The sequence below is a fragment of the Lithobates pipiens genome, unplaced genomic scaffold (assembly GCF_037356315.1).
Source record: "Lithobates pipiens isolate NorthernLeopardFrog02 unplaced genomic scaffold, aLitPip1_a1.2 Scaffold_16, whole genome shotgun sequence".
In the NCBI taxonomy this organism is placed as follows: domain Eukaryota; kingdom Metazoa; phylum Chordata; class Amphibia; order Anura; family Ranidae; genus Lithobates; species Lithobates pipiens.
In genome coordinates, this window is record NW_027507748.1 from 330,990,750 (window position 1) to 330,998,166 (window position 7,417).

Genomic DNA, 7,417 nt, shown 5'->3' on the forward strand with positions numbered 1-7,417 from the left:
CTCAAGTTGTATTCATTAAGTTATATTTATTGTGTATGATTATATATTTATTGTTTAACCAATCCATATATTCAAAAAAAAAATCAGTTTAGTACACAGGGCCTACATTGCTTTCCCTGCCATTTTTACTAGCTGTCATCGAATGCATACCACCATTATGCCTCTAACTGTTGTCTGTTAACATTACATATGCAACACCTCAATGATTTCTAAAAACTACAATATGTGTAATTAAAACATTCTCATGATATCACAATGTCATAATATCACCCCCAACTACTGAAGGGTTTCATACAAATGAAAAATGACAATATGTATACTTAGAACAGTGTGTCTCTCAAGCTTTTGTCAGTCTAGGCACCCTTTAAAATTCTGCACAATCACGAGAAACCCCATTTTAAAAATGAAACTAATATTTTTACATAATGTAGCAATGTCCACACATGTAGGACACCCAATGTGATTTATTCTTCTAAAGCAAATAAAACTTTGCATACTGCTACTGACTAGTATTGCAATGTTACTCACCCCCAGCGCTGATGGATTCTTCCAGCATCTCTGCCCTTGAAGGAACTGAAATCACAGTTATCAGTTTTGGAGCTCTGGATATTCTCTTCCTAGAGCATAATCAACCTGTTAGATGTGACCTCCCCCTCCCTATGTATAGTTGATGGGTCCTATCTTGCTTCAGTGTTGCGCCTGTCTTCAGTGGTGGTGGCCTCTGTCTCTCTTCCCACAGGACACCTGGGTAGCAGCAGGAGCCATTGGCTCCTGTCAATCCCTGAAGGGGAGGCAACAGGGGTCTTGGCCAAGGTGTGTGTGTGTGTGTGTGTGTGTGTGTGTGTGTGTATATACATACATACATAGAGTGACCCGAAAAGACAAAATTAAGGTTCTGCTCAGGTAGAGAGGTAAAATCCAACTGGACTTCTGTTAGTGCAGCCAGGGACATGAAGCTATTCCTAGCTCCAAGCTGCAGAACTGTCAAAAGAAAAGCTCCATAAGCCGTGCATGAAGTGAGATAAATGGCAGCCTCAGCCTGTACCCTAGCCACATTCCATGTTCGTCACTCAGCCCCTTGGAGCTTGATCATGGGGATATGGATGCATACAGCAGGGCTTGGGAGTGTGCCTGCATGTGTGTGCCCCCCATCGCACACCACTTGCTATGAGGGCACACATAGAAGAGGAGCTCAGAGTGCTGGCAGGGGACTCCAGAGGAGGAGGTTGCCATTGTGCAGAGCAGGTAAGTGTGCGATGTTTATGGCCTTTACAACTGCTTTAAATCAACACATTAATTTGCAATATAATACAAAGTATTCAGCATCAAGTCTCTGTGCATCTGCATGCAGGCAGATCATTACTTTGGGGGGGGAGGGGGGCGTGGCCACATGGTGCTGTACATAGCTTTCATGGTAGCCTCGTTTCTCCTATTAAGAATAATCTGCCCTGAGGCAAGCAGTGGAATTATGCAAATGTCAAAATGTGTTGTTGGTAGATGCTGGCCTGGAGAGAGCAGGTATTTCTAGGCAGACAGCATTTGAATGCAGACTGCCCTAAGGAACACCCACATATGATGCTAAGCTTACATGATTGAAATAACATGAATGAAAATGGTGGGGCAGGAACAATCAAGCTTGTGAGGAAAGAGCTGGATGATGATGATGGACATCCTCGATTCAGAAAAAGAGAATTGCACAAAACACAAACGCTTGCAGTGCTTAGAGTTCTGCCTCAGTCTACTTGTGCAATGGATAATCAAAAGCAATGGAATGCTTCGTTGATGCAGCCTTACTTAGGTAGGGAAGTCTAGTAGACAAATGTAAATGAGCACATAGGAGGGTAAACATGCCTAGTGCATTACTGAATATTTAATATATGAAACAAAACATACAGCCAAATGATGCTCACAAAAATAGATGTATACAGGCACTGCGTAAAACTAAACGTAAATCCAGTGCGGGAATAGTATGGCCAAACACACTGCCATGCTGCATTGGCAAGCTGATGCGTTTCAGGGGACGCACCCCTTCAGAGCTTAAAAGCTCAACTCTAAAGAAGAGAGGTGTGTCCCCTGAAGCACATCCGCTTGCCAGTGCAGCGTTAGTGTGTTTGGCCACACTAATTACAATCATTGCTAATCAGTGGGCTCTAATAGTCCGATAATTATCCTGTTTGCCCCTTTAAGTTGACCCAACAGATGCATACTTAAAGTGAAACTAAAGTGTCAATACTTTTCCATCAGTCCCTCACTAGCACTGGCCTCTTTTCCTGTGTGTAGTTTTCAGCCATCTTCACTGTCCAGCTTGGGACGCTGTCACTCCTGCGTAACCCACTTTACATTCTGGGGATTGCTGTGAGCAGGAGAGGTAGGTGTAGTTGCATGTCTCTTCTGCAATAAAAAGCCTGCCTGCTTACTGTATATAAAAGCAGAACTTTAGTCAGAACATTAAGTCCTGCTAGATCACTTCAGGCTGGCACCTTTTGCAGGTATAGCTATGAAAAAACATTCAGACGTGCCGATACTGTGTAAAATCCAGTTATACACTTTCACCCTGCTCTGCACATGCTCAGTTGCTCTCCATTTTTAGGCACTGCTAAATTTGTAGAGGCCGATCAGCTGACAGCCTTAAAGTGGAATTCAGGTTGGGTTCACACTATTGCGAACACAGACATCTCATGTGATTCACATTGCTGTGCAGATTACATGCGATGTGTGTACAATGTGAATTATGGCTGAAATTGCATCGCATTCACATCAAAAGGGTGCAAGACCCTTTTTTTGGTCCACACAAGAATCGAATTACATGGGTGTTCAAACCCATGCGATCTGATTCCTGTACCATTCAACAGTACACACTGCAATCTGCGAACCGATTTGGGGGTGTCATTAACTTTCTACTGACACCCGCAGAGGGCAGTGTGGACTGCCTGCAAGTGACATGCGATGCGGTAACACGCAAAGGAATCACGCAAATGCCTGCATTGCATCTTCCTGCATCATGTGAACCCAGTCTAAACCCTTCTATCCTTGATCTGCACCTACCATGGGTGCTATACTTGTGATTAGTTATGACACCAGACATTTGGTTGAGGACGTATGCAGATGTGACAGTTAGTAAACTCGGCATTCTATGTATGTAACTGTTTTTTGGATCCGTTAAAGTTTGGCTTAAAAAGAAACAGGAGCAAAGCTGGAGGCAATTTACAGCACACACCCATTTTGGTAACAGTTATAAATGCAGAATGTATGTTCCTTGCTAAAGAACAGTATTTTTATCAAGTTGTTATGGGTAAAGTTCCACTTTAAGCGAGTAGAAACCTGATAAAAATTCAAACAAAAATTAAAATGTTCTTTTGATCTAGCCTTCAGTGGCTCAGTCAATGTGGAAATTTTTCAGTGAATTTCTGTTTTTTTTTTCTGATTGTTTCAACATCAATCCTGTTGAAACAAGATGGCAGTTTCCTTGGCTGAAAACGTTAGGAGGGTTTACTTCCACTTTCAAAAACATTTTTTGAACGACTGCCCTAAAAATAATTAGAAAATCGTTTCTTCTAGAAAAAAAATAAGATAATCCAATATGTTTGTTCATTTTTGATCTTAGGGGCCAGTTCACACACCATAGAAACGCAACCAGGATGCTTTTCTGCATTCACGGTTTTGGTGCGTTCCAGTGTATCCCCTCACCTTCTTTTTTTTTTTTTTTTTTTTTTTTTTTTCCTTCATCCTAAATAAGGTGTGTGTTTTTTTTTGCACTTAGGTGTGTTCCGTTGCGTTTTACCGCTGTACAGTACAGTTCAGTGCAGAAAAAATTTTCTTTTTTTCTGGTACCGGAACACACCGGAACTTATCACACGGGTGTCAAACATGCTGTTGAAAACCTCCATGCGTTTTTGATGCAGAGAAAAAAAAACACACTGGACTGCATGTGGTGTGAACTGGCCCTTAACGTGGATGTAAACCCTCACATATACCTGAGTGAAGTGAACAGACTCAGATGATACACAGATGAAACCAATCTCCCTACATATGTTTTACATGTATATCTGCTGTTTTTGCTATATTCTTTGGAATTCTTACATTGGGTTAGAATTTTCACTTCCTCTTTCAGCAGTAGGAGTGTAGTCTTGGCTTACACTGGGAGACAGCTGCTTGGAGGAAAGGCACCCCCACTAACCAGAAGATACTTACAGAGCTGTGCTGTGACAAGATAAGCTCTCTGCTAGTCTACTTATAGCAACCACCCTGACACACCTGGGGAACTTGTCAGAATTTATCATGCTGATAACAGAGGAACGAAACAGCAGAAACACACAGGACTTAGGGCTTTGCAGAGAGATAAGGGAACACTACAGATATATGTGCCCAGGTCGGATTTCATGAATCTGATTTACATCCACTTTAAAACAACAATCAGCTGTTGCAGTAAACACACTAACCATATTAAAATTACAGACTCGTTTTTCGTTTTATTTTTATCTAGCTATGGCCAGCTTTACTTCAATACAACAGCTGCAGCCTCCATGAATTGTTTACATTCCAGGTCTCCTAGCCATACCTGCGCTGTGGAGCCCAATAGAAGGCTATAGGGTCCATCTCCCTGCTGGAGTGACCACTAGACATACTGATTTCAGGTCAATGCCTTGGAAAGCGCTCAATTGATTAGATCTGCATAATAGCCGGTCAAATAGCATTCCCACAAGGAGTTTAGGCATCCTTCCCAACATTTTTAGATGGGAACGAGGGACACCAAACGTATGTAGTCATAAGACACGCCTCTTTAACCACTTGCTTACTGGGCACTTAAACCCCCCTCAGTCCCAGACCAATTTTCAGCTTTCAGCGCTGATGCACTTTGAATGACAATTGCGCGGGCATACAACACTGTACCCAAATGAAATTTTTATCATTTTTTTTCCCACAAATAGAGCTTTCTTTTGGTGGTATTTAATCACAGCTGGAAGTTTTATTTTTTGCCAAACAAAGATGCAAAAAAAAAATCATGTTTAATAGTGTGTTATAAAATTTTGCAAACAGGTCATTTTTCTCCTTCATTGAAGTGCGCTGATGAGGCGGCACTGATAGGCTGCACTGGTGGGCACTGATGGGCTGCATTGGTGGGCACTGATAGGCTGCATTGGTGGGCACTGATAGGCTGCACTGGTGGGCACTGATAGGCATAGTTAAGGCGGCACTAATGGGCACAGATAAGGCGGCAACGATGGGCACAGATAAGGCGGCACTGATGGGCAAAGATGGACACGGATGGGTGGCACGGATGGGTAGCACAGATGGGTGGCATGGATGGGCACTGATAGGTACCACTGATAGATGGGACTGATGGGCACTGATAGGTGGCACTGATGGGCACTGGTAGATGACACTGATGGGCACGGATATGTGGCACTGGGGTGCAGCACCTTTGAGGCAGATTGTGGGCACTGCTGGGTGGCACTATGGGCACTGCTGGGTGGCACTAATTTTTTATTATGTATAGGTATGAGGGGGCAGGTGGGCACTGGCAGGGGGCAGGTGGGCACTGGCAGGGCTGGCCGTGATTGGGACTGATGTCCCGATCACGGCCGCCGGTGATCGGCTTTTTTTTTTTCTCCTCGCGCTGTCAGCGCGAGGAGGAATAATAGCCGATTGCCGGCTCTGTTATATCACATGCTCAGCTGTCATTGGCTGACAGCTGATCATGTGATAAGGGGTCGGGATCGACCCCTTGCACGGATCGGTGATCAGGCGAGTCTCATAGACTCGCCGATCACAGAGCGCGCCGCGCACGCCCCTCAGGGGGCGCGCAGGACACTCGTGCACGGGACTACGTCAATAGACGTAGTCCCGGAAAAGGAGATCCGCGCTGTAGCCGTCATTCGGCTATAGCGCGGGTCTCAAGTGGTTAAAGGAGAATTCTATATTAAAAAATGATTGGTTAAACCCACAAGTGCGTTTTTTTTTTTTACCACTACTATTCCTTTATATTGGCTTTTGAAATTCAAAAATGCAGCAATTTAGAAGTTGGATGAAAGGTTTAGCACTGGGAAACATTATTTGAAAAATAAATAGTGCATTTTATATACAACTATATAGATCAGACTAAAATGAGGGACAAATGAGGAGGGAGAGGGACTTTGTTCCTAATCTGGGACAGTCCCTCAAAATCATTGACAGTTAGGAGGACACATTATTCAGACCAGACTATGGCTTCCTATCAGGTTGCTGGCTGCAGTTGTGTAAGCTGAGAGTCTCTGTTACAATCTCTTTCACCCTGCCCAAAGCCAGCACCAACAAATCCCACCACACACAGACGGGAGAGGGCTCGATCTGCTCCTATTCCTCCTGCCCCACCCCTTACCTGTCTGTGTCTGCCCACACTCCAATCCCCAGGGCTGTGCCTGAGAAAAGGAAAATGGGGGCCAGAAATTTGAATTCCAGATGCTTCAGATATATCTGTATTAGAGATACTGACGGGCTGATGAGCTCACCATCCATTCCTGTCTGTGACTAAAGTCTCTCCCCTTCTCCTGTCTCTGAGTGAGTACACTAAGGTAAATCAGGGTTCTCAAAGCACCCTTTCCAACTCAGTTCCCCTTTACACCAGAAGCCACCGTGTCCCCCTTACATCAGAGTCCTCTCCTTACATCAGAGTTCTCAGTGTTCCCCCTTACATCAGAGTCCTCTCCATACATCGGAGTTCTCAGTGTTCCCCTTTACATCAGAGTCCTCTCCGTAGATCAGAGTTCTCAGTGTTCCCCCTTACATCAGAGTCCTCTCCGTACATCAGAGTTCTCAGTGTTCCCCCTTACATCAGAGTCCTCTCCGTACATCAGAGTTCTCAGTGTTCCCCTTTACATCAGAGTCCTCTCCGTAGATCAGAGTTCTCAGTGTTCCCCCTTACATCAGAGTCCTCTCCGTACATCAGAGTTCTCAGTGTCCCCCCTTACATCAGAGTCCTCTCCGTACATCAGAGTTCTCAGTGTTCCCCCCCCTTACATCAGAGTCCTCCCCGTACATCAGAGTTCTCAGTGTTCCCCCTTACATCAGAGTCCTCTCCGTAGATCAGAGTTCTCAGTGTTCCCCCTTACATCAGAGTCCTCTCCGTACATCAGAGTTCTCAGTGGTCCCCCTTACATCAGAGTCCTCTCCGTACATCAGAGTTCTCAGTGTTCCCCCTTACATCAGAGTCCTCTCCATACAACAGAGTTCTCAGTGTTCCCCCTTACATCAGAGTCCTCTCCGTACATCAGTGTCCCCCCTTACATCAGAGTCCTCTCCATACAACAGAGTTCTCAGTGTTCCCCCTTACATTAGAGTCCTCTCCATATATCAGAGTTTTCAGTGTTCCCCCTTACATCAGAGTCCTCTCCGTAGATCAGAGTTCTCAGTGTTCCCCCTTAACCACTTCAGCCCCAGA